This window comes from Nuphar pumila, chromosome 10, assembly GCF_984573655.1.
Source record: "Nuphar pumila chromosome 10, dmNupPumi1.hap1.1, whole genome shotgun sequence".
Lineage (NCBI taxonomy): Eukaryota > Viridiplantae > Streptophyta > Magnoliopsida > Nymphaeales > Nymphaeaceae > Nuphar > Nuphar pumila.
The window spans coordinates 736,474-762,837 of NC_143258.1; the positions used below are offsets into that span (position 1 = coordinate 736,474).

Genomic DNA, 26,364 nt, shown 5'->3' on the forward strand with positions numbered 1-26,364 from the left:
GCACCAATTACAATTCAAAACACACAGAGTGAAAACACTCAAAATCAAGCGAAAGAAAAATCCTCGAGTTTGCGAAGGTGGGAAAGAAAGCAAACTCGCATTGCCAAAAGAGTGCCTGAAACGCTTCCCTTTGGCGGTCTTCTTATCTCCGCGACCACAATAAACTAACGAACACCCAACAACAAAGGTACCAGCAATACTTCGAATGAATTGAGAGAGAGAGAGAGAGAGAGTATACCGGGAAGGTGGGTTTGAGTGAGGGGTGGGGGGCAGCAACCAAGGAGTGGGAAGAGATGGAGAGAGTGAATCCCACAGACTGCCTCGTGATAGAGTGAAGACAGACGGATCCGAATCTCAAATGCAAGCAGCATGTCTGAATTTGAATGGATGAGAATCAGATCCAATGAGGTAAAGTTGAACCTGGATTCGAAGTATGTATAGTAGTACTTAAAAAAAACAAAACAAAAAAAAACTTGATATTTACTAGATCCATCCAGTATCACCATATATATGTTGGATCCGAATTCAATCTTCCATCATCGAATCTTGTTGTTGTTGGGGATTCGGATTGACTTCACAAAATTCGTATTCAGATCCCGATCAGGCAGGATACTGTCCGTTCCCGATCCGTTTGCAGCCAGCAGGGGCAACCGGCCAGAAACCGATTTGATCGGGTTTGGGCACACACTCAAACCAAACCCGACCCTAACCGCACCGACTAGCTGTTTTCCCGCTGTAGGAAAATGAAGACGACAAGAAGCCGCGTTTGGAAGTCGGTATTGGCGTCATTTTAGAACTTCCCAATTCTTCCTTTCGGAAGGAATCGCAGATTTCAGATCGACCGAATGTGAGGCTGAGCGAGAGAGCCAGGCCCAGGCGTCTCCTCTCCAGCCCTAATTTCCCCTCTCTCTCTCTCTCTCTCTCTCGCTTTCCTGTTTTTTTTTATTTTTGCTCTGGGAGATCGATGGCATCGGCTGGGATTTCTTCGTATCGAGATCGGACGTCGGAATTCCTTTCCCTGTCCGAGAGCCTCATGAGGACCGAAGGTCGCCTCAGCGGCTCATCCGTCGATCCGTCTCGGAGCAATTCCGAGCCGTCTCCGTCCTCCAACACCTCTCGATCGGAGTTCAACAAGAAGGCGTCCAGGATCGGGTTGGGAATCCACGAGGCGTCTCAGAAGATCGCCCGTCTCGCGAGACGTGAGTGCTTCTCCGGATTCGGTCCTACTATAGGGTTTTGGTCGCAAATTTTGTACAAGTATCGCGAGAACGTGATCTATATGCTTTTCTCTTGTGGAGTTTCTTTTTTTTTCAATATATTCAAAGGCTGTAATTGTGGGAATTTCCAGTTTAACCAGAATTTTGATCAAATTCCGCTTTGAATTGGGTTTTCTTTAGGAAACTACCATTGGCCTGCTGCAGAAATATTGATGCAAGCCTGAATTTTGTAATTCGGATTCGATTTCTATCGAAAATCAGAAACTTTGATTGATATTTCCCTTCTTTCGATATTTAGGCTGTCCATGCGCCGATCTTTGTATCAAATGCGTGATCTTCTTGTATACAATTTTCCAGTGAGGTCTTTCTTAAGGGGCCTTCCATGTATACATCAAGAAATTACGATCAAATTTGTCTTTTAACGTCATGTTCTTCTTATTGTAAAATATTGGCTGTTGATCTCATTCAGAAATGAGGCATATTTTTATATATGTTCTTATTCTTAGGCACGTTGCGTTCTTCACCTAAACGATTTCTTTGAGGACTGTGTTCGGTGAAATATAAAATGATTTGCTACTTCTGGTTAGCGGCTGGATAATGTAAATTGAGTATGCATAGAAGTTATTCATTTGTTGCTTGTGGTTGATATATTCGAGTGCAAAACGATTCTTATGGTGTGCTCTCTTGTCTTGATTTATGTTAACCTGTTGTTCTGTTACAGTTTATTGCTCTCTATGAAGAGTCCAATAAGCTTCATGTTAGGTATCATTATGATCGAATTATAAATACTCAGAATATTCTTCATTATATGTTAGGCAGATCATATGAAGCAGAACTCTGTTTTTCTTTTTTCTGGTAGGCATGCTGCTTAAGCAATAGCTATAATAACCTAGGGATGAGATTTGGGTGCTTTTCTATGTTATAATAACTTTTTCTCTTCCATGGAAATCGAAGTTCACACTTTACTTTTGCCATGATATTGAACTCCACCACTGATTTAGCTCCTGAGAACATTTATTTCAATTTTCAGTGGCAAAAAGTTCATCCATGTTCAATGATCCAGCTTTGGCGATACAAGAGCTCACTGCTTTGATAAAAAGTGACATTGGTGCATTAAATCTAGCCGTTTCTGAATTGCAAGCCCTTCAAAATTTTGAAGCATCTGATGGTAATTTTTCCAAGGATAGCATTGTCCACTCAACAACTATTTGTGATTATTTGAAAAATAGACTTATGGGGACCACGAAGCAGTTTAAGGATGTATTGACTGCAAGGACAGGGGTTGGTATTTTGCTACGGACTTTGATGGTCTGAAAATGCCATTTAATGATAAGAAGTTTCTAAGAAGATTTTGTTTTTCCTGCAGAATTTAAAGGCTCATGAAAATAGGAAACAGATTTTCTCAGCAAGTGCATCACGAGAAAATCGCATCATGCAGCATTCAAAGGCTGTTGCCGAACCCCCTCCCTGGTTGAGTCCAACAGGTGTTTCACCACCACCTATGTATGTTTGATATAGTCAGCAATGCTATAAATTCCCATGTACCACTGAAACCCAGGATGTGAGGGTTTTCTATTAGATTTTGTGTCTCAAATTTGTCCTATTTGGTGTTCCAATTATTTTTTCCCAACCTGATTTCCTGGTGCTGTTAATTTGTTCATGCTGGATCGGGGGCAATCATTATGCAGCGGGAATTGTCTTATTTGTCTCTTGTTTGTGCAAATCATTTCTAGTCAGTGCTCCAATTTTAATGCATTTTCTCAACCTGATTCGCTGGTGCGATTTTAGTACTTGGAGAATGCCATTGTATGATACTGGACTTGCTAATGAAATATGCTACTGTTGACTCTATGAAAGCGAGGACCTTGATTCTTATATTCTTGACTGTGGCAATAAGACTTCCAAAATAGCCTTTAGTTCTTAACATTATTGTGGTGAATCTTTCAGGATATGTGAGGGCCTATGTCACATGGACTCGTTTAAAAGGCCGCCTCACCTGCGTTGATGTGATGCGATGCGGGTGAGGTCAAATACCCATGGGTGCGGTCAACCCACACCCAAGGTTTTATTTGTCTAAAATGGACTCGGTCAACTTTGACTGATTCCATTTTTGTCCAATTTAAAAAAAAAACAAATTTTGGGGGAAGGGTTTAGGGCATGATCGCCCCCCCCCCCCCTCTGACCGTGACAGCGAGGTGAAATAGGTACGTCTCTCACTCTCTCTCTTCCTCCGCCTCCTCCTCCTCCTCTCTTTTTTCTTCTTCTTCCTTCTCCAACTCCTCATCCTCTTCCTCTTTTTCTTCTTCTTCCTTCTCCTCATTTTTCTAAAAGGTTGTAATGAATGATATTTTGCACCAATATAACCCCACATCAACTTTAATAAGTGTTATTTCATTATGTAATTCTTGCATTCATGCAGACAGGATAGATCACATACACAAAAAGTCAACACTTGGACTGTAACTGTAGACATCTATGGACAAAACTGTATCTTGAAAATATCAGGGCTGTTGTATATCAGTGTTAGCATGCAAAGTATTAGTGAATATATAAACAATTTAATTACAAATTTGGTAAAGGAAAGTTAAAAGCAATAAAAAAAAACTGAAAACTTTTCTAAGGTTGATCATAAATATTGCAAGAATTGTTGTTCAGAAAGTTGAGTGAAAAGCTACATTTCATAAGATGCATCTTACATCATTTACAACTTTAAAGTGAAGTAAAAATATACATGATTCTGAGAAGAATCCTACACATATCACATGTCAAAGATATAAATACTGAAAATTGTCCTGAACTGATTTTCAGACATAAGGGCAATTCCTTAATCCTCATCCAAGTTAAATTGGTGCTCGAAATTCCCTTGTTTACTGCTAGGCTTATGGTACCAAGTACTGGTACAAAACTTGATGCATAAACAATAGGAGTACCAAATACTAAAGAAACTCTTTGCATTTGCATTTGCATTTGCATTTGCATTTAATTAAGAATATATATATAATTAGAATTCATTATGTTATGCAATGATGATGAAATGACCTATTGGCTATTGCCATTGAAAAATATGATTACAATCCTAAACAAAAGAAACATGAGTCACTTCAAAAGTATCAACTTCAAGACATGCTCATTATTTATCAAAATATGTATATACCAAAATGCTCATCTTATTATTTTTAGCATGAAATTGCAAACTATTCCAACAACAACAACAACAACAACAACAACAACTACGCCTTCATCCCAAAACAATTGGGGTCAGCGATATGAACCAAAAAAGAAATTCATTTTGGGTCTTCCACATGAATCCTTTTCCTCCAATCATTTCTATCCAACACCATGTCCTCGGTGAGGTTCAAAGCATTCATATCCTTTCCTATCATCTCCATCCAAGTCTTCCTAGGCCTACCCCGACCTCTTTTAACTAATATATTTTCCCATTTCTCCAACCTTCTAACTGGAGCATCATTAGGCCTTCGCCGAATATGTCCAAACCACCGTAAACGATTCTCTCGCATCTTATTTTCAATGGGTGCAACACCTACCTTCTTACGTATTTCTTCGTTCTGAATCTTATCTTTTATTGTATTTCCACACATCCATCTAAGCATCCGCATCTCAGCTACACTCATTTTTTGAATATGATGTCTCTTGGCAGCCCAACATTCCGTACCATATAGTAAAGTGGGTCTAATAGTCGTCCTATAAAACTTTCCCTTCAACCGCAATGGCATTCTACGATCGCACAGCACTCCAGTAGCACTTTTCCATTTCATCCACCCAACCTTTATCCTATGATTTACATCTCCATCAATTTCTCCATACTTTTGAATGATGGATCCCAAATATTTGAAATAATCATTCACCGGTATATCTTGCTCACCAAGCTTCACTACACTCCCATCACTACTTCGTTGCTTACTAAACCGACATTCCATATATTCAGTCTTACTCTTACTCAACTTAAAACCTCTAGCTTCCAATGTCTGTCTCCATAATTCTAACTTAGCATTAACCCCAGCTCTAGACTCATCAATCAAAACAATATCATCAGCAAACAACATACACCACGGTACATTTTCTTGAATTGATCTCGTAAGCTCATCCATCACTATCGCAAATAGGAAAGGGCTTAAAGCAGATCCTTGATGTAACCCAACCGTTATCGGAAAATTGGTTGTCACCCCTCCACAAGTGCGGACATTGGTTACTACTCCTTCATACATATCTTTAATTATACTAATGTACTTGAGAGAAACACCTTTCTTCATCATTGTCCACCAGAGAACGTCCCTAGGTACTCTATCGTATGCCTTCTCTAAATCAATAAAAACCATATGCAAATCTTTGTTCCTCTCTCTATATCTTTCAATAAGTTGTCTAAGAAGATGTATAGCTTCCATAGTTGATCTACTTGTAAAACTATTCCACTTGTAATTAAATTGAATTTGTATAGTGTGAGTTATTCATTTGAAGTGAGCGAATGATGAGATTAAATGAAAAATAGCTACTATAATTATTTAGTATCTTTATGTAAAAATATATCATGCAATTCTTTTAAATAACGAGTATCATTATTGTTAGTACTTGTATTAATTCTTTTTATAAACACCATCAATTTCATTAGAAACTTGTGGCAAGCATCTTTTGAACCTGCAACAACATACTATCACTCTGTCAGGTGAAGCCATACCCTAAATATTTAGACCTATGCATACCAGTACCAGCAACCATACCCACCTCTGGCAACAATGTCCCTCACCTATGTCACATAGATGCGGGTGCGGATGCAGCAATGAGGCACTTTAAAAAAACTTGGGTGCGGGGAGGGTATATATATATATATATATATAATTTTTAACAGTTTTAAGTTAACATTAATGAGATGGAAGAAGAAAGAGAGGAGGAGGAGGCAGAGGGAGGATTTTTTTGGTTCGTGTCATTGTTTAAAGGAGCTTTTTGAAGGGTCTAATGCACAAGAAAGGGTTGTAATGATGAGCTAGAAAGTGTAAATCAACAAAGGAATTTTAATTTCAAAATGATGTTCTGAGTTAGTGAATTAAGATATAATAGAAACAGGTGCAAATAAAATATCTAAAGTTTAGGAGGGAGGTTGAATGAAATAGCTGGATGGTTTGGTCACTCCACCCCCCAGTTATGATGGAGGGAGAGAGGGAGGTTATTACTTGTTGTGTTTTAGCACTCCAGTTCTTCTCTATTTTGTTCTTGACCTCATGCATATTTCCTTTTCTTGAAATCTTAGCACCATGCCAGTGTTTTTTCATTTTATCTGTCATATATTGACCTCAGTATGCATGCCATTATCTATTGTGAGCATTTCCCTTATGATAAACTTCATTTTTGTTCTGCAATAGATTACCTTCAGGTGGAGTCTCAAATGGGAGTCAGCTGAGGTATGCTTTGATGTCACTGTTATCTCATTTGCTTTTGTAGTCTCTTGTGCCTGAAGCCTTGACTATAAATAGCTAAGCAAAAGAGCTGGTGATTTGTCCTTAACATTTTACCGAACTAAGCAGTGATGAATAGTCTGATATGCGAACAAAAGCCAGACTTTTCTCTATGGTCAAGTGAACATGAAATGCTAGAGTTGCTATAAGCATAAAAGCATAGTCCATCATGCTTTTATTGTTCTTGTCAACAAATGCAAGGAAGCAATCTAATTGGTCAATCAGCAAATGAAAAACATGCATTTGTTTACCATGAGTGTAATACATACTTTTGCAGGTTAGCAAATGATCTGTTATAACTTATAAGTGCTGAATTTCCGCTTTTAACATTTTCCTGTTGGATTTTATGGCCTTAGTCTGTTATGTATTATATTTGAATTATGAAACGCAATCTTGATGCAAGTTGAGCTCAATATATGATTTGTGAGTGGGTCCTCGACTTATCCTAATTGTTCTATTAATCAAGTACAAGTGGTCCATTAAGGCAGGAATCATTGTGGAAGAAAATTAATGGTCTGTTAGGATTTCCTTCATTAACCATTCTTGAGGGTTTACCTAGGTGAGAAGAGGTGGGGTAATCATTTATCTGTTTGCAGTTAGGCATCTTAAGGAGTTGACTTGAAGGCCCCTCTATTTATGACTTCTTGGAAATGCAACCAAGAACTAAACAAGGGCATCATGTAGTCGACAGTCTCCACTCACAACCTGCCTAATGTTAAAGAAGTGTCTCTCACAAACTTTATCATGTTCAGTCTTTTTAGTCTGTTGTGGCTTGACTTATGACGTTTTTTCCTTGTGATTTATTCAACCATGATGGAATGGAGTTAACTTGCAATGCTATTTTGAGTTGGCATGCCCCAGCAAGCTCAGAGGGCTTGGTCAGTGACACAACAATCAAGATTGAGATAACCATGAATATTTTATTTTTTTCCGTTAATTGAGGACAGGAAATATTCACCATCTAACATTTTTGGATTCTGGAATTGTATTAGACTCCTGAGGGATCAGATGATATTGCCTCCTTTTAACAAGGCCATGGTGACTAAATGTTAGTGTCATCTAGATTTTGAGGTGGGGAGTGGTGGATTAAGATGATCAAGGCTATGTATGTTCAGATTCGCCATGGACCTGGAAATAGGTAATTATTGGGAGGAAAGAATCATGTATGAGGAAAGGTTTGATGGACATGTTGGATTTCTTCTTGGAGTGCTCTTGGATTAAGATAGTCAATGGCCTGAATTCTCAGTTTTGCAAGCCCTGTGGTTATTACTTTTCCCTTATTGGAGGTTTTTGCTAGTTTGGTAATTTTCACCTATGTGCAAACCGCAATGTTATATGTTGTTGGGCCTGGTTTGGACAAAACTTGGATCACTTTCCCATGAGGTCTGGAAGATACAGAGGGAAAGTAGGAATGTCTAATGAAATAATTGGACTAAGCGCTACACCTAAATCAGTGAATCCTATGATGGCTGCTTCACTGTTAGAGATTGCTTATGCTCAATGATGAAAACTGTTGGCAATAAGACTAAAAAGAAGACTAAAAGGCTTTGTTGTGCTTGGTTGGTCTTTTATCACACATACCTCATGAACAACTTGAAAGCCAAGGGGTACTTATTTCTTTTTCTTGGGACCTCCATGTACTTCAAGGTGACTGCTAATCACCCTCTACTCTGAGTGTGTGTAACTTCTAGTTATATTAACTTCTGCAGTGTTCAACTAATTGAACGACCAAGACCCCATTAAAAGCAATGAGGGCTTTGAAAATAGTAGTTACTTTTAGTGATAGAACGAGGATTTTTGAGGATTTTGGTGTATTTTAGTAAATTGAATTTGAAACGTGATTCTGACTTTTTTTACCTATATATTTTCAAAACTACAATTGCTTTTAAAGCTGTGTTGATTATTTCAGTCAGTTGAACATCAAAGTTAATTAATATGTATTTGTCTTTGTGTGTGTGTGTGTGTTCTAATGCAGACGTGCATATGGTATGAACGAATTCAACCTTACCTCATGCTTTTCAAGTAAATCAGACCATACGGATGGTTTTACCATTGTTTATTTAGTACAGACCATGTTTTTAATCTAACAGTTTAGATGTAGAATGCCTTCTTTTCTATATTTTGATGTAGTTTAACCATCCATTTTCATCCTTATTTAAAATATATTTAAATATTAAATTTACATATTAAGGCATATTTTGAAGTAAATGGACCATGAAAAAATAATCCATATGGTCAGATTATTTAATAATGCATTGATTAATGAGTTTCTGATACCAACTTTCTCGTGCACATTTTCTCATCAAAGACTTTATATATAGGGATAGCATTTGCTACCCTCGTGGGTAAGGAACCCCCTAGTTGGAACTCTTATGATGAGGTTGTTTTAACCAAATCTGACCTCATGGATGTGTTCAGCATGGTCAAAATAGTAAGAATTGACCCTTGGATTATAGTTTTTCAACATAAAGATATGTTTTTCAAGGTTTGAAATTTTGGTACTCTGTAGGCCATTGATTTTTCAACCCTCATAAAATCTGATTTATGCATTAGAAAAACATGATCCAAGGGTCAGTTTCTACTAAACTTAATATGTAGATCACATCTCAATGGTCAGATATGCCAAAAAAAATAAAACATAAATAATAATATTATAAATTTTCACTAAGGGGTTCCTTGCCCACAAGGGTAGCAAACATTACCCCCCATATATGTGTGTACGTGTGGATGGGAAGGAACAGGGCTATCTGCATTGCACATTGCTATTCTCTAGAAAAATTCTCAACTAGCACAGTTGGATAGAGTATGCATTAATGTGTACCCTTTCAATCCAGCGATTCAGGAGTTTTCTTTTTTCTTCTTTCGAGGGATGAAATTGTTCTCTATATGGCATTGGTGGCTACTCCAATGGGGTTTGATCTTCTCCTGAGTCTTGTGTATCTTACCCTTTCAAGCCAGCGTTTCAGGCGTTTTCATTTTTCTTCTTTTGAGGGATGAAATTGTTCTCTATATGGCTTTGGTGGCTGCTCCAATGGGGTTTGATCTTCTCTAGAGTCTTGTGTATCTTCTAATCTGTTAAAATGTATTGATTCATATATATATATATATATATATATATATATATAGTATTTATTCATATATATTATATAATTTTAAATTATTTTTCTTCCCTTTGTAATAGGTAATACCCTTTAGGGGTATTGTGATAATTTTGTACATGTAATAGGCTCTGCCCATTAAAGGCAGAATGGTAATTTTGTACATGTAATAGGCTCTGCCCTTTAGGGGCAGAACTGATCTCTTTTTTTATTCTGTCTTTCACACTTTTGTAAAAGGCAGTTTTGTCGCAGTCAATATAGCTGTTGGGAATCTCCAACAGCTATATTTCTAGTTGTTGGAGCCTTTCCCAACAACTATATCGGCTATGTCACATGGGTGCGGGTGCGACACGGGTGCGGCGCAATTCCAAAAAATTTGGACACGGGGACTCGGCTATATATATATATATATATATTAAAAAATATATATTATAAATATATATATTTTAAATATTATAATTATATATATATAACAATAAATTAACACATAAAGATTGTAAATTTTAAAGCAAAAAAAAAGCAATTCTTAACAACACAAACTTACCAAAATATAACACATAAAGAAGCTTGTGAGTGTGATAAACAACAAAACTTATCATAAATCTGCCTCATCGTCTGAATTAGAAGGAAGAACATGATCGATGTAGTCCATGTTGAGAGTATGTAAATTATGTTCTCCCTCCAAGTCAAAATCTTCTGGATTTACATCTCAATTCTTGGATGGTCCACAACTGCATCAAAAAATCACTATATTAGTATCTAACTTAAAACTTTGAATACAAATATGAAATATTTAAATACAAACTTTGAATACAAAGAAAAAAAAGTACCTATACTCTTCTTTGGTGCGGCGAGAAATTAATCGTAGATTTGAGTGAACATATACCAAATCCTCTGCTCTTTTACTAGTGAGTTTGTTTCTTTTAATGTTGTGAATTTGAGCATATGTACTCCAATTTCTTTCACAACAAGATGATGTAGCAGGTTGAGATAACAACTTCATTGCAAGACGTTGCAGATTTGGTGTCTCTGATCCATATGTTGCCCACCAATTAAGGGGATCTTCCTCGTCCCTTGCCACAAGTGCTGCTAAAGAATCAAATCTTCCAGTAGAAAACTTGTCAAACTCACTATTTACAACCTTAAACATGTGAGGATCATTAAAAACTCTTCCCAAATATATCATTCTATTTCTTGATATCTCAGGATCTTCATTTGGAGAAACACGACCAACACCTGCTGTCAACCATTTTTTTGCATAGTATTTTGGATTGAGAGAGTGTGCCATGCAATGCAAAGGTGTATTGCTTTTATCCCATCTTCTCACTAAAACTGAATGTACATGATTGTAAAATTCTGAATCATCAAGTGCAATATCTTTCTTCTCATGTTTAAAAATGATACTTTGAACTTTTTCAATCATATTGTCCCACATTTCATAAATTCTATGAAGCATGGGTACATCTCTGTCAACTTCTCTCAGCATTTCCCAAATAGGCTCTGTAAATTCAACAAAATATGTAATTTTATCCCACCAAAAATCATCACAGATGCATTTTTTGATAGCTTGAGCCTTGACATCATCTTCAGTACGATAAAAATCCCAATCTTGATCAGCCACCATCATCATCAATGCATTCTTGAGTTGCTTAATTCTTTTTATCATAACAATTAGAGAAGCAAAACGAGTTTCAGCAACTTTCAGTAACTTGAGATCAGAATGCCTATTAAATATAGAAAGGGCATGATGATGGTTTACAACAAAATTTCTAATATTTCGAACATCATGTTCTATTTCCTCAATCCATAAGCACATTTCATGTGCATGTGCATCATCTTTTGATGGATTGCATATACTCTTAAGTGCCAAATTTAAACTGTGTGCTGCACAAGGAGTCCAAAAAATATGTGAATATGTATCTTCACTTGCCAAATTCATTCCTGCACGACTGCAAACTGGAGCATTGTCAGTAATGATTTGCACCACACTTTCTTCACCCACTTCTTTTATCACTTCAACAAATAATCTCTTTAAATATTCAGCATCTTTATACTCTCCAGATGCATCAACAATCTTCAAAAAGATTGGCTCATTTAGTGAGTAAGCAATGAAGTTTATCAGTGGTCGCCTTTGTATATCAGTCCACCCATCAGAAACAATCGACACTCCATGTCGTTTCCATGCAAATTTTTGGGTCTCTAGCAAGTCTTCAATTCTATTTTTTTCCTCTGCAAGAATGACTGTTCTTAGTTTTTCTGAACTAGGAGGCACATAACCACTCAAATTGCAATTAGCCAAAGATGTAATCATATCTTTCCAGTATGGACTTCTAGATACATTAAAAGGAATTGAGCTTGAGTAAAAGAATCGACCAATCTTTTTATCAATTTCTGCTCTTGCCATGTTTTTGAATGACGCTTGTATTGTTTTATTGCTTTCCATCTTTCTTTTCTTTAAAAGCTCTTCTTGTGTATCACTAGCAGTAGGAAAAGACAAATTAATCGAATCGCTTTTCATCTCTGCAATTTTCTTCTTTTCAGCTTCCTCTTGTTCTTTTTTTAATTGCTTTAACATGTCTTTGTCAACCCCAGAACATGCCCTAATTCCTTGACCACGAATATGCAAAAGATGTGCTTTCACACGCGTATAAGAACCTGTGAAAACAGTCTTACATAGATTACAATGAAACTGCACATTCCCACCACCACCACTACTAGCTTTTATCCCTTTTGTCACAAGCCTCCAAAGTGGTTGAGAAACATCTAATTCAGGGTTAGAACTTGAACCAAATGTATTGACACTACCGCTAGAACTCGCCATTATATCTGAAAAGTGAAAATTGAAAAGAAAATAATTAAATAAGTAAATAAAATAAAGTTAATAAAACAGGGAATATTGGAGGGGCCGAGCCCCTCTTCTGCGAGCAGAGGGTGCAGGGAGGGGGGCCGAGCCCCTCCCCTGCGAGCAGAGGGTGCAGGGAGGGGGGCCGAGCCCCTCCCCTGCGAGCAGAGGGTGCAGGGAGGGGGGCCGAGCCCCTCTTCTGCATGAAAAGGGTGCAGGGAGGGGGGCCGAGCCCCTCCTCTGCGAGCAGAGGGTGCAGCGAGGGGCCGAGCCCCTCCCCTGCGAGCAGAGGGTGCAGGGAGGGGGGCCGAGCTCCTCCTCTGCGAGCAGAGGGTGCAGGGAGGGGCCGAGCCCCTCCCCTGCGAGCAGAGGGTGCAGGGAGGGGGGCAGAGCCCCTCCCCTGCGAGCAGAGGGTGCAGGGAGGAAGGCCAAGCCCCTCCTCTGCGAGCAGAGGGTGCAGGGAGGGGGGCCGAGCCCCTCCCCTGCGAACCGAGGGTGCAGGGAGGGGGGCCGAGCCCCTCCTCTGCGAGCAGAGGGTGCAGGGAGGGGCCGAGCCCCTCCCCTGCGAGCAGAGGGTGCAGGGAGGGGGGCAGAGCCCCTCCTCTGCGAGCAGAGGGTGCAGGGAGGGGGCCCGAGCCCCTCCCCTGCGAGTAGAGGGTGCAGGGAGGGGCCGAGCCCCTCCCCTGCGAGCAGAGGGTGCAGGGAGGGGGGCCGAGCCCCTCCTCTGCGAGCAGAGGGTACAGAGAGGGAGGCTACGAGCAGGGTCGACATACCTGACGGAGGGGGAGACAGTGGCTGCCTGTCGCCGGAGTTCGGATCGCCGGCGTGGTTGCAGGAGAAAGCTGCAGGGGCTGAGGGGGAGAGGCAAAATCGAGAGGGTAAGCCCCTCTCCCTGTCGATAAACCCCTTTTAGGGTTCGGCTGCCAAAAAAAATTTGGATCTGGGTCGGGTCCAAACCCGACCCAACCCGGATCCAAAACAAAATTTAAAACTCGAATTGGACAATTTTGGACTCGGTCAAAGTTGACCGAGTCCAAAATGTGGTCGGACTCGGCCCGGACTCGTTGACCGAGTCCAACTCGGAGTTGACCGAGTCCGAGCCGAGTCCAAAGCCGCACCCGAGTCCGTGCGTGTCGACGCGGGTGCGGCAACCCTTTAGCCGAGTCCGTGTGACATAGTATATCGGTCATCTTGGCCCTCTTGTTTGTATATAAATAGGGACCTTTTGTTCCATTAGATGTAATGCTTTCCTAAGCATTCTATCTCAATAAAGATTATTATTTTTATATGTTTTTGTGTTTTTGGGGGTATGCTCTTTGGTGTCTCTTATGATCTCACGTATTGCCATTAATTGGCTTGTGTATTGTCCCTTGCTTGTGCATATTTAGGCTCTTTGTAGTCATTGTATGCACTTAAGTGCTTTTGTATTGCCTTTGGCATTTGTATTGTCCCTTGTTGGACTTGTTCTTGTGCTTATGCAGATTATGGTTTGCTTTTTGCTTGATTTCATTACATTTATGTCACCAGGGTACGGTACGAGTACGAGTATGGGTACGGGCACAGAGGGTACGACATGACAATTCCAAAAAATGTGGGTACGGGGACACGGCTATATATATAAAGAGTTTGGGCTCGTAAGCTAGACCCGAAATCCAGAGAGTTTGGGTCTGGACCAGGTTTGGTCCTGTCCAAAACCTTAGCTTTATTGTCAACAAGCCATGTGTTATAAAAGGGGAAGGGCTACACCCCTTCCCCTTTTTGTTTTTTCTTTCTCTCCTCTCTTTCTCCCCCTCTCTCGAGAGTTGCAGCAAGAAGAAGAAGAGGAGGATAAGGCGGTACACTTCCCCCCCCCTCTCTCTCTCTATCCCTTATGCAACAACAAGATGAAGATGAAGAGGAGGAAGTACTCTCTCTCTCTCTCTCTCTCCTGGGGTTTCAGGAGAGAGAGAGAGAGAGGGATGAGGGGATTATCGGGTGGGGCGGGACTACTTTGACCTTGGTTTGACCAAGGCAAAATTTTGAAAACAAAATGGTCTGAGACCAGACCCAATCCGCAGCATACTGGTACCGCGCCTGTGTCGATGCGGGTATGGTGGCCAATATGCCGAGTCACGGTTCCATAGCATTACATAATATGCCTGTAATACAACTTTGGGCACAGATTAAACAGGGTGGGGTGTGAGGATTTCTTTTGTATAAGGTATTGTAGAGTGGGGGATGGGATTTTTCTCGCATTAGCTTCTAGCTTTTTCTCCCAATGGATCTCTTGTGTTTGCCTAGTCCTTGTTAGTCTTATACTTTTAGTGGTAAGATGGTATCACCTCTACTCAGTTTTTTCATTACACTTTTCTCTCTAACTGCAGAAAAGGAAAGGAGAACAGTGTACTTCTGACTGGATTCATAGTCAAACATGATTCCATGAAGGCTTAAACTCAAGCAGAATTTGAATCAGTAATTGAACATTTACGATAAGAACCAAGCCTGAGCAGCCAGGGCTTGGCTTGTGATGACTTGATTTGCTCCCCTACTTCCACTTTGATGATGCCATAAATTAATTTCAGATGTTGGATGGATAATAGACTATGCAGAGACAACTTAAACCTCCAACACAGATCACTGGGATCACTGGAGGAGTTTTATACTTATTAGTTATGCAGCATTAACCTTTCACTGCTATTAAATGTTGTTCATACCTTCAATGGTCCCACAAGGCTCTCTTCATTAGTATATGTGTATCCTATGAGACATATTTTTGCCGGTGGGAGGAGCCACCTCCCCTGTTCTGTCCATCCTCATATGTGATTTTCTTGGCAAGTGTGTGCTAAGTGCATATATGACAGTAGTGTAGAATCTATTGAAAGAGCATTAACCAAATTCCTTCTCCCGTGCTCTGCATGAAGCAGCGGATAACAAAGAAACAATAAGATTTTTTGTCAAGAATCTAGATAAGTTCTGATCCTAGGGGTAGCCTAATAGGTGGGCCATGCAAGAATAGTAAATTGGTCTCTAGGGCTCACAAGCACGTGGTTCTACAATCCTAAGTACTGAAATAAACTAACAATCTTAAGTAATAAGCAGGAAAATAAACTAGCAGCCCTAAATAAGTAACAAAAGGGAAACTAGCAATCCTAAGTAAAACGAATACACACAATGAGCAATAAAGTGAATACTCGTATTTCTATCAACGTTCACTGGCAACGGTGCCAAAAAAATGGTGTAAGTTTTATGAAATAGATTTTTAAAAGATAATTTCGATGAAAACGATTTATGCAAGCCAGACGCAAAATAATAATAACCAGCTCGCACTAGTGGTGGAGTCCGGGTCTATCTCAGAGAACGGGAGAAACATTTCGTATTCCACAAAAATTAAGCTACTCTTTATTGCCAAAATAAAATAAAAATAACTAAGTAATTAACTAATTAAGAGTGTTGCTCTCTGCGGAGGGCTTAAACAAATAAAAATAATAATGAGTGGCCTTATTACAAACCCAATGAAATAAATAAATAAAATAAGCCCTAAGCTAAAAAGAAAAGAAAAGGGACTTCAATATTCTGAGCTTCTAGTCCCTTCTTTGAATCGATGTATGGTTTTCTTGCTTATTTGATTCATAAAAAGGCTTCTTGAGGGGCTTGAAGGACCTTTTGAGAGAACCTTTTGGGGACCTCATAGGGCTCTTCTGGGGTACTTTTGATCGTCCAACCGCTTTCCTGCAAAACATAATCACAAAACATGAACAAAACACAGAAGAACTAGACAAAAATTCAATGTTAATTAAAAAAAATCACAAAAACAAGAATCTAACTACTAAGAACAAACTAACTGCATGTTACAACTATGAACTAACTTGTAACAAACTAAAGCACTAAATGACAAAATACCAAAACTAACTATCAATCAAGAAACTAATTTTTGCAACAAACTACAACTAACTAAGAAAACAAGAAACTAGACTAACCGAAAATCAAGAAAGAAATTAAAACAAATATGAATCGATTCTTGTGAAATAATACATTTATGGGAGGATTTAACTATTCCTGCTTGCAACTTTGAGAAGCAACAGAAATTGATCATAACTTGATCTAAGGCAGCATGAAGGATAATGAAAACATCTTTTTCTGAGATTTTTAGCATATAGAATATTGGCTAAAGATGAATGTATTATAAGCAGGGAGGATGAAACTAAATGCACGAGAAGAGGAAACAGCAGCCAAATGATCAAAATTCAAAACTGAGTTAAGCATTGAAACACTGAAATAGTACAATATTCACACTAAAGTTGCAAAAAAAGAAAATTTTAATTGAAGTAAAAGAAGCATCTTAACATTTTCCTGATTTGTTTTTCTTGTTATGAACAAGGTGAGGGTCTGGTTGAGGCTACTATTTTCAGTAGAAAAATGGTGTGAAGTGATTCTTTCATAAATAAATTTAAGGTGAATTTTCTTTCTTTTTCATTAATGTGCAAAACTAAGGCATTTGATGTAATTTATCAACTAGTCACTGTTTGATGAAGTTGACTAACTAGGCCAGTATGGCTGTGTTGGTACCCCATGTTGACACGGTAGCTAGAACTCTGTTGGTACCTTTACCATTCAAGCATGTGAAGGTGGTGCAAGCCAATTTCATATGAATCAGATGAGTTCTGATGATCATCATCATGTATGATAATGACGAATGGAATTTTTCTAATTGTTTGATGGAGTGAGTATAGATCTGTTGATACTTTTTACCGTGTTTTTATGCATGAGGGAGTAAATTATAATCCTCTTCTAACCTAATATCTTCAGTTCTGGGGTCATAGAATGGGAAAACTCATATGGTCTCTGTTGCAGACGATGATTGGGTTCAGATGCTGCACCATCATACAGCATGGAGGTGCAGATGCTACAACAGACTGTTCCACTTCAAGACAACTACATGCAAAGCAGGGCAGTTGCTCTCCAGAATGTAGAATCCATGATTTCAGAACTTGGTGGCATCTTCACCCAGTTGGCAGCCATGGTAGCACAACAAGGCGAATTGGCCATCAGGTTTGCTTCCCCATCTATGTGATGCACAAATATGACTTTTAAGAACGTTCTTTTCAGCACCCTGGCTCGAACATGGTCCATTGAACTGGAGTTTGAGTTTGAGTTCAGGTTCAGGGTCTATGTTGAACAAAGTGATCCTTGGACCAGCCAATGCACCAGAGTCTTAAGTTTTGCAGCAAGCAGTCGTTGCTGAAATGGAGGTTCAGTCATGGCCAACCATAGAGTTGGTGAACTGATTTCCCAGCCATGTCGAGTTGAATTGGATCAAGTCTATATACGACTTAACCCAGTAAATAGTTCTGATTCTTTTGGGCGACTCACTATATCAGCCTGCCTGACCCAGCACAGGCCAAGTCTGGTCCAACACTAGCATGGATCAAAAGTTTCAAAATAGTATCCCATGGTGGAGGAAAACCATCACCTAAGGCATCCGTTTGAACTTGAAACAGGATTGACGACAACATGGAGGAGACGCTATCAAATGTGGAAGGCGCGAGGAGTGCACTCTTGAAGCATTTGAATCGTGTCTCTTCAAACAGGTGGCTTATGATCAAGATATTTGCCGTTCTCATATTTTTTATGCTCATCTTTCTGTTCATCTTATTATAAGCCGGAAATTGAAAAAAAAAACTCTCTCCCACTCTGATATAATGAATTATTTGGTTATTGTAAGTATTTATCTGTGGAGCTTGGCTGACAGTGGGTTATGCCCGTCAGTCACCTCTAAGGATTGTAAATCTGTAAATTGCCCAGGTATTTTGCAGCTTTCATTGTGTTCCAAATGGAGCTACATGCTCGGTTAATGCAGTTCCAATTGAAAGAAATTTAATGGTAGAGTCTCCGACTCACAATTTCATTTTTTTTTTCACATTTTAGTTGTTTGATGTGGAAATTTGAAATAAGCTATATCCTAATTCTTAAGGTGCTGGATTAAGCCCACCTTGAGTGAAGCTACAAAGTGGGTTCATGTCCATGCCGACTCCTCTAGCCAAGTCCTTTTAGGCTCAGTTTGGGAGCTGGAGATGGGAGATGGAAAGGGTGATATGCGTGGAGAAGGTAGTGGAGATGAGCCTTTTTCAACTATATCTTCACAAGAATGTAGCTGACATCTCCACTCTTATCATCCATTTTCTTCTCCATTTCCATTACCCCTCTCATCTCCCCTCCAACAGCGTCCCTCGAACATAACCTTGAAGCTTTCAGTTTGTACCTAATTAATTGTCAGGAACTACTTTGAAACTTACGCATCGGTTTGGTGGGTAGGATGGACAATTCTCGTCTATGGTAGATCATTTTCTTCAAAGGAGACAATGAGAAAGAAAAGTCTATCTTTGATGTGGTGGAAAGATTTTATCCATGAGTTAAAGTCCACCTCTCAAGGTGGGCACTGGGTCCCACACTTTAGCTGGTCACTATTCACACCTCTCAATCCCAAGCGTAAGTTTGGTTTGATTTCATGAGATTTAGAAAGCAAATCTCGATTGCACAGCATCCCAAAAGCAACCAAACGTAAAAAGTGAGTTGTACACAGCACCCCAAAAGCAAGCCTTTACCAATCAATGAGGCCTCGTATGATTAGAGAGTTCTCGTGAGATTTAGAAGGTGAATCTTATTTGCCCACAAGCATCCAAACGAATCCAAAGACTCAGTCAAACCCTGTCAAAATGCACGAGAAATTACAGCAAAATGAGAAAAAAATGATAAGACATATCACATATATGTCCATGAGCTGTCACACGAGGGATGATATTTGTAGTTATTTTGTCTTATAAAACATTTGGAAAAACCCGTAAATAGACTCATTTTTTATTTTACTTATAATTGCAGATGAATACAATCCTTTCTTTTAAATTTTAAAAAAGGACTTCCTTTTGTGTAAATTAATCAAGTGGGCCCGCTGATGCCTCCTAGTCCTAGGCAGCAGGGTTGACCTTGAGTTAATTCATTATTCATGCAAAAAAAAAGGGTGCCTGAACTACTGTGTGCTTTCAGTTTTCAATTAGAATACCTCAAAAAAACCCATTTCTATGCAGGGGAATTTCAAAATTTGCATTGGACAAGAATGCTCAATATTAAAGGCAACCATGTCCTTTCATTATTATATAAAAAATAAAACGAAAATTTATCACATGATTTTTACTTTTTCCTGAAAGTTGGCCCCATTTTCATGTTTGGCCGTTTCGATGAAAAGATGTTTCTACACCAAAAAAATTCAGAAAACATGGGTCTCTATTTCAAAATCCCAGGTAAAATATTAGAGCTAGTATGAAATTTCCTCCTCTCCTTGAGTAGAGAGAAAACAAAAGCAAAATTACAAACGCCAAGCGGATCTCACAAGATCTCAAAAGGGAACACCAGATACTCCACCAAAGTGCCACTGAGCAGGGTCACCCGTACGTGTGCTACTTGGTCCTCACACGTGCTGAGCAGGATTGCCAACTATCGAAGCTGTCAATTATGGGGTCTAGGGTTTATCTGGCAGGAGGGGCGGTATATATATATATTTATATATATATATATAGAGAGAGAGATGCTTAATGATACTTAATTAATTGGTTTTTCAGGTGTCTTTAGTTTTATTTTTAAATTCTGACAGTACAAGATGAGATTTATGTACTTGATTTTATAGGGATCATCTCTTAAGTGTTTGATTCCGAGACATGGGTGGGTTTGGATAAGGTTAAAAAAATCAACAGTCCAAAATCTTTGTAAATTTTTTAGACTCCTCATATCATTTTTTTTCCATCCAAAACACACTCAGAACTGCAAAGAGCAGAAAAACCTATTAATTACTTATCATTAGGCATATCTCATTAAATACCTACCCAATTCTCCCTCTCTCTCTTTATCTATCTATATATATATATATGGGTCCAGGGCGCACGTGACGTGCACATGGGGGTGCCACTACCTCTAACGAATGTCTGTCTTGGGTCGACGCCCAAGGGCATGACCCCACAAACACTCGCACAATGCTGAGGATGAACCAACCACCGATAACAAATCCAAAAGATGGCCAGAGTTTACGGACTCAGCCCAGACCCCCACGAGGCAACCAACTCTCATAAATCCTTAAGACTTCCATCGAGCACACATAGCTTTGGCCTTGTGGCAAGGGATGTGCACATGTGGGCTTAGAATCCGCCTTATATTTGGGGTTGACATTCCAAAAAAAAAAAAAAAAATTGCCCGGGTCGAAAGAGGCTCACAATTAAAAAACTCGAGCAGGCATTGAAACTAGGGATGGCAGTGGACCGGGGGAAAGCGGGGCCCCGCCCCGCCTCACCCCGTTTGGACCGGGGATGAAGGGTATGAAACGGGGATGGAGGCGAGGGTGGAGGATAAAATCCATCCCCGCCGCGGAGGCAGGGCGGGGGTGGACGTGCACTTTTCCCCGCCCCGCCCCGTCCCCGCCTAATCCCCGCCCCGACCACTTTTCCCCGCAATATCCCCGCCCCGCCCCGCCTCATCCCCGTTTGGACCTGGGATGCCATCCCTAATTGAAACGATAGAACATCAGGTAAGTTGTATATAACTGATCATCGGTTATATTCAACTTTCATCTCACATTGTAAGATGTGTGGTAGGAGTTAAATATAATCGAGAAATGAATTACATACAACATTACCTGATATGCTCTCCATCAAAACGCCCAAAGAGTATAATGTGGCCTCTTATGCCCTCCATTCCATCGGTACAGATGTAATCATGTAAGCAAGTCAGATCTATGTAATACCAAGTTCCAGCTAATTGAATCTCGTAACCAAATCTGGGTTTGGGATTTGGAGTCAGATGTGAATCAACTAAAATTGAATCAGGAATCGACTTAATTACTTAAAATCTGACATTTACATGTATTCAAATTCATGTTTTACTCCGATCGAGGCTTGCGAACTTGATTCCGAATTCAAATCAAATTACTAATGGGGTCCAATATTGTTGCATGCCTCCCGAATCCAGTAAATGGATTCTGTTTGGTCAGATGTTTGACCCGAATCCCAACTGTTTACAATCTCTCCTCAGCAAAAGGGCCCCATGCATGTTCGGGAGTGTTGCTGCCAGCAAGCATGGGCCCCTCCTTCTGGCCTCACAAGTGTTTCTTTCCAATGACTAGACTTTCCCTTGTCCCACTCCAACCCTCACTTGGGAAAAAACCTTAGGCCTTGTTTGTTTCATTCCACTTACATGAGAAAATGCCGAGCTGACAACCCCGATATGTAATCTTTTCTTATCATGAATGTAACAAATATCAAATCATAAATCATCATGGTGGGAATGTGCCATGCTGGTATAAGTTGGCTTGAGTTTTTTACATGTAAATTCATTCATACATCTTCTTCAATGAAAACTTTGAGGTAGTTGAACTAACAGTACTTTCGAAAATGAGTGTTCATTTTAATGTAAAGTTTTTCCTTTGCATAAAAGTGAAACAAACCAAACCTTTGGGCTGCACGTTTGAAAGCAAGAAAAACTTTCATAGCTAGAAAAAGAAAATTTTGCCTATGAGAAATTTTGATATGATAGTTTTTTAAAATATATATATTTTTTTACTTCTTTGGGTAGCATGAGAAAATTAAAACAAAAAATCTTTAGAAAAATGAGAGGGAAGAGGAGGGAGTGGTGTTGATGGTGGAGCTTCTCAGACACAGTTTTTGAGGAGGTGGATGATAGTGGGTGGTGGTGGTGGTGGTGGTGAGAAGAAGAGAAATAGCCCACAATTTTTTTCTAAAAACATTCCTCCACCCTTTTGAAAGAATGTTTTCTATCAAAAAGTGTATTTTTTAGAAAAACTCTTTCATATCTCTGGTTTTAAAAGGTCGAAACCATACAATTTTTTCACTTTGTATCACTTTTCCTACATCTTTCTCACGTTCAAACATAACCTTAGTGCTAAAAGCTTATCCTGCTGAGTGAAAATGATATTTAGATGAAAAAAGTTTGGAAAATAATAAGCATTTATTCAGTTTAGCAGACAGGTGGACGACAAATCATGTAAATTACACACGAGGGTGGTAGGATGGGACTGTCATGGGGTCAGTTCTGGTTTAGACCCAGTTGAATCTGAACCCGGATATGATTTTAAGGTGCAGGTACCGGGTGAAAACTCTGGATTGATTAGGTCTGTTATAAAAAACATAACCAGACCCTATAAAAATTACTTGAATCAGAGCCAATTTTGGTTTGAAATTTAACAAATCATACCTGGCTCCATATTCTAAACGGATCCTTGGGATCGGACACGGTTTCTAACCTAGCTGCCTTCTTTATCACCGAACCCTGATCTTATAGGGTTTGGTACGGGTCAGGTTCAGGTAAAACCCAACCATTGGCACCCAAGAAGAGAAGAGGGTGAAAAGATAGGCTCATGTGTGGGTGAAAGACGGGGTTTTCAGCATTAGTGTCGTGTCTATGAAAACGACAATGAAAGATATGGAAAGATGTGATGACATTTATTGACTAACCTACATCCACATAGAGCTAAATGCATTTTTGAATAAAAAAAAGAAAAGCATTTAGCTGTACGTGGATGTACGTTAGTCAATAAATGTAATTCACCATCATGGTCATTGTATAGCATCATAGCCTTCCTTTCACTTTTCTATTGTTTGGCAGAGAACAAAGTCTAAAAGAAAATACCATCATGGTCATTGTATAGCATCGTAGCCTTCCTTTCACTTTTCTCCCATTACTTTTCTATTGTTTGGCAGAGAACAAAGTATAAAAAAAAATAGTGGTAGGTGTGCACCACTATCCCGTGAGCATCAAAATGCACTCAGTTTCTTATATATATATATATATATATATATATATATAATTTAAATTCTGAGTATGCAGATGTGTTATACACGATTAAATTAGCAGGTAGGTTTTTTTAAGAGTTGAAAATCAACTATTCACACTTTTTAAAAATTAAAATATTATAAAATCAAAATTTTCCATTAAAAAACACAAAGTAAGGGTCAATTCCTAGCAGATAGAAGATGCTGAACACATCTGTAAGGTGAAATTATCACAAAACACTGTCCAACATTGGTGCACTCGGGATGTGCACATTTGGTAATTTGGTACTCCTCCCTGTTTGGGAGCCAGTGGAGGGGATTTGATGGAATCCCCAACAACCCCCAGTTTGGGAGTTTGGATATGGCAAATCTCATGAGGTGGGATGAGATTTTTCTTTTCAAAACCCTTTTATCTCCCAAATCCCCCCCAATCCAGCTACAACCTTATTGAGGTAGTAATTTGCAATTTCATTGTTGGGCACCCCCGTCATCTCCATTCTCAACTCCCTTTTAGTTTACTTGCTGATTTTTTGGCTGTTTGGTAGCTGATAGTTGGCAACGAGATGCTAATTCCAATCAGTTGCCAAATACCAACTCTCAAATTGCTATGTAATTTGACAAACCCTAACCTATGCACCCAGATTTTAAGTTTGGCATTACAATACCAAATACCTGCTTAGGGCCGGAAAACGAGACGAGCTGTTCATATTTCTCCTTGTAAAGATTTCATTTGAACTCATAAAATAGGCTCAGCAAGCCCAACATAAACAGTAGGTGTTCGCTCAGCTCAGCTTACATAGGCTTGTTAATTAAATAATAATAAATATATTCTAGATATGTTTTATATCATATAATATTATATTATATAAATTAAATATTCAAAGTGTTTTGCTTGAAAACAATGGGTTTAGAGTACAAATTCTACTACCTTCAGCATTGAAACAATGCAATCTTCCTGTAAATGAATCCCCTTGAGCTTTGTGCAACGGGTATCGAGTTCAAGAGTAATGAGTCAGTGCTAAACTCATTTAGTGCTAAATGTGTTTTTCAGCTTCTTGGGTGCTTTTTTATGCGGTTTTCAGCCCTATAAATGTGTTGGGCATCTTCTATTTACCAAGAATCCACACCTGGACCATGTGTTTTGGATGAAAAAAATGATGTTTGGAGCGTGGAGAAAATTTACAAAGATTTTGGACCGTTGGTTTTTTGAACTTTATAAAAACCCACCCATGTGTTGGAATCAAACGCTTCAAGAGCTGATCCCTATAAAATCAACTACATAGATCACATCTGTACAGTAAGAATTTAAAAATAAGATGAAAAAAGCCCAAAAAACCTATTTAGCAAGCGGTTTAGCACCGACCCATTACTCTTGAGTTCAAATCCTATTAATTTCAACTTTAAAACAACGTGTGTTTATGTAGTTTAGCGAGCCAGTTCGAACTCGATTCATTCAAGTTTGAGCTCTAGCTTAGCTTACCTCTCACAAAAATGAGCCAAGCTTGAACAGCTCATATTGGTTCTTGTTTGCCAGAATTGTGACAAGAGTCGAGCAGTCTGGGGTGCAACTTTTAAGCCCTCTGCACTACCAAGTGATAAATTACTATTATCTGATAGCAACGGTGGCATGAACACATTGAATGCGTGAAAATTTTCATCCCAAATCATTAAGATCTGATCACCACCTGGGACTTGGAGTAGGGGAAAGTATATATTTAAAAAATAGAGCCTGACCAGCTCCAGCTCCTCCCCTTATTTCTTCAATTCAATGATTCATGGTGTTCAGCAAGATCCCCATCAAAGAGCACGTGACCCTTCATGTCCAGGAACACTTGCTTGTACAATCTCTTAAAAGATTACGAGGATACTTTCTTTCACTGTAGACTATGAATTTTTACAGTAACCACATTTCATACTGTAACCACACTAAAGAAATAGGGTGCATGATCCCTTTCTATTGTCTTTACCATGCAGCTTTGTTTTGTATTATTTCTCCCAATCACACGACCTCCCAAAGTGTGGCAAACTACCAAGTATTCCTCTTGGACTCGAGTTAAGATTTAGTCCCAACAGATATATTCCATTACAGTAGGGACACAACTAGGTCTTGGAAATTGGTCCCTGGAACTGCATGGGGATCCTTTTGAATCCATCAAAATATATCATGGTCATCTCTCATTCTAGGCACATAGATAGACATATAGTGTGCTTTATGGGTTTTAAAGGTGCTTTTAAAAAGCCCCAAGGGGTTCAGCTTAGATGGGTGGTCAGGGTTTCCATTCCCATGGGCGTCAGCACCTTGCATATAATAAGAAGAGGCAAGAACATTATGTCCCATGCTCTTACCTAAGCAAGGCGACTCCTTGAGGGCAAGGGGTGTGCCATGGGTTTACATGATCCTGAAGGCTACTGTAATAAATACAGCAGGCATAGCCAACACGATTAGGTCTCTGATCTCAAGAAAAAATATATATACTTTTGAATACCTTGGATCTCCAATGTTGAATCTGATATGGGGGCCCACAATGAGATTTGAGATAAAACAAATGATGAATGTCATATCTACCTTAAAATGAGAAACTGAGACTTTATCAATTCAAGATTTTTTTTGGCCTGGTGGGGAAGGGTCCGCCCACGATTCGTTAATCTCAAATTCATAGATTACGGCTGGAGATCTGGACATCCTCATGATTTGATACCCCTATCTCAAATCCATGCTTCTCTGATCTAAATAACCACATCCATGGATTTAAGCTATTTCAAATCTCCATTGATTTTTTAGTGCATTCAAACTCCACTAAACCTACTTGGAGCATTCCAAACGAGATCAACCCTAAAACATAATTAACCCCATGCCATGCCTCATCCAAACGTGGAATTAAAGCAGTGTGCTGATTTTTGTTTCAACCTTGGCCCATATTATAGACAAAA

General features: G+C 39.2%; 1 pseudogene across 1 annotated transcript; it reads left to right on the forward strand.

The window, feature by feature from the left end:
* Window positions 1–842: 842 nt before the first annotated feature.
* On the forward strand, window positions 843–18,493 carry LOC149823157 (syntaxin-31-like; annotated as a pseudogene). Its single transcript, XR_016434722.1, has 6 exons — window positions 843–1,199; window positions 2,248–2,498; window positions 2,584–2,720; window positions 6,593–6,631; window positions 17,456–17,653; window positions 18,103–18,493. The product of XR_016434722.1 is annotated as a syntaxin-31-like (transcript).
* Window positions 18,494–26,364: the final 7,871 nt, after the last annotated feature.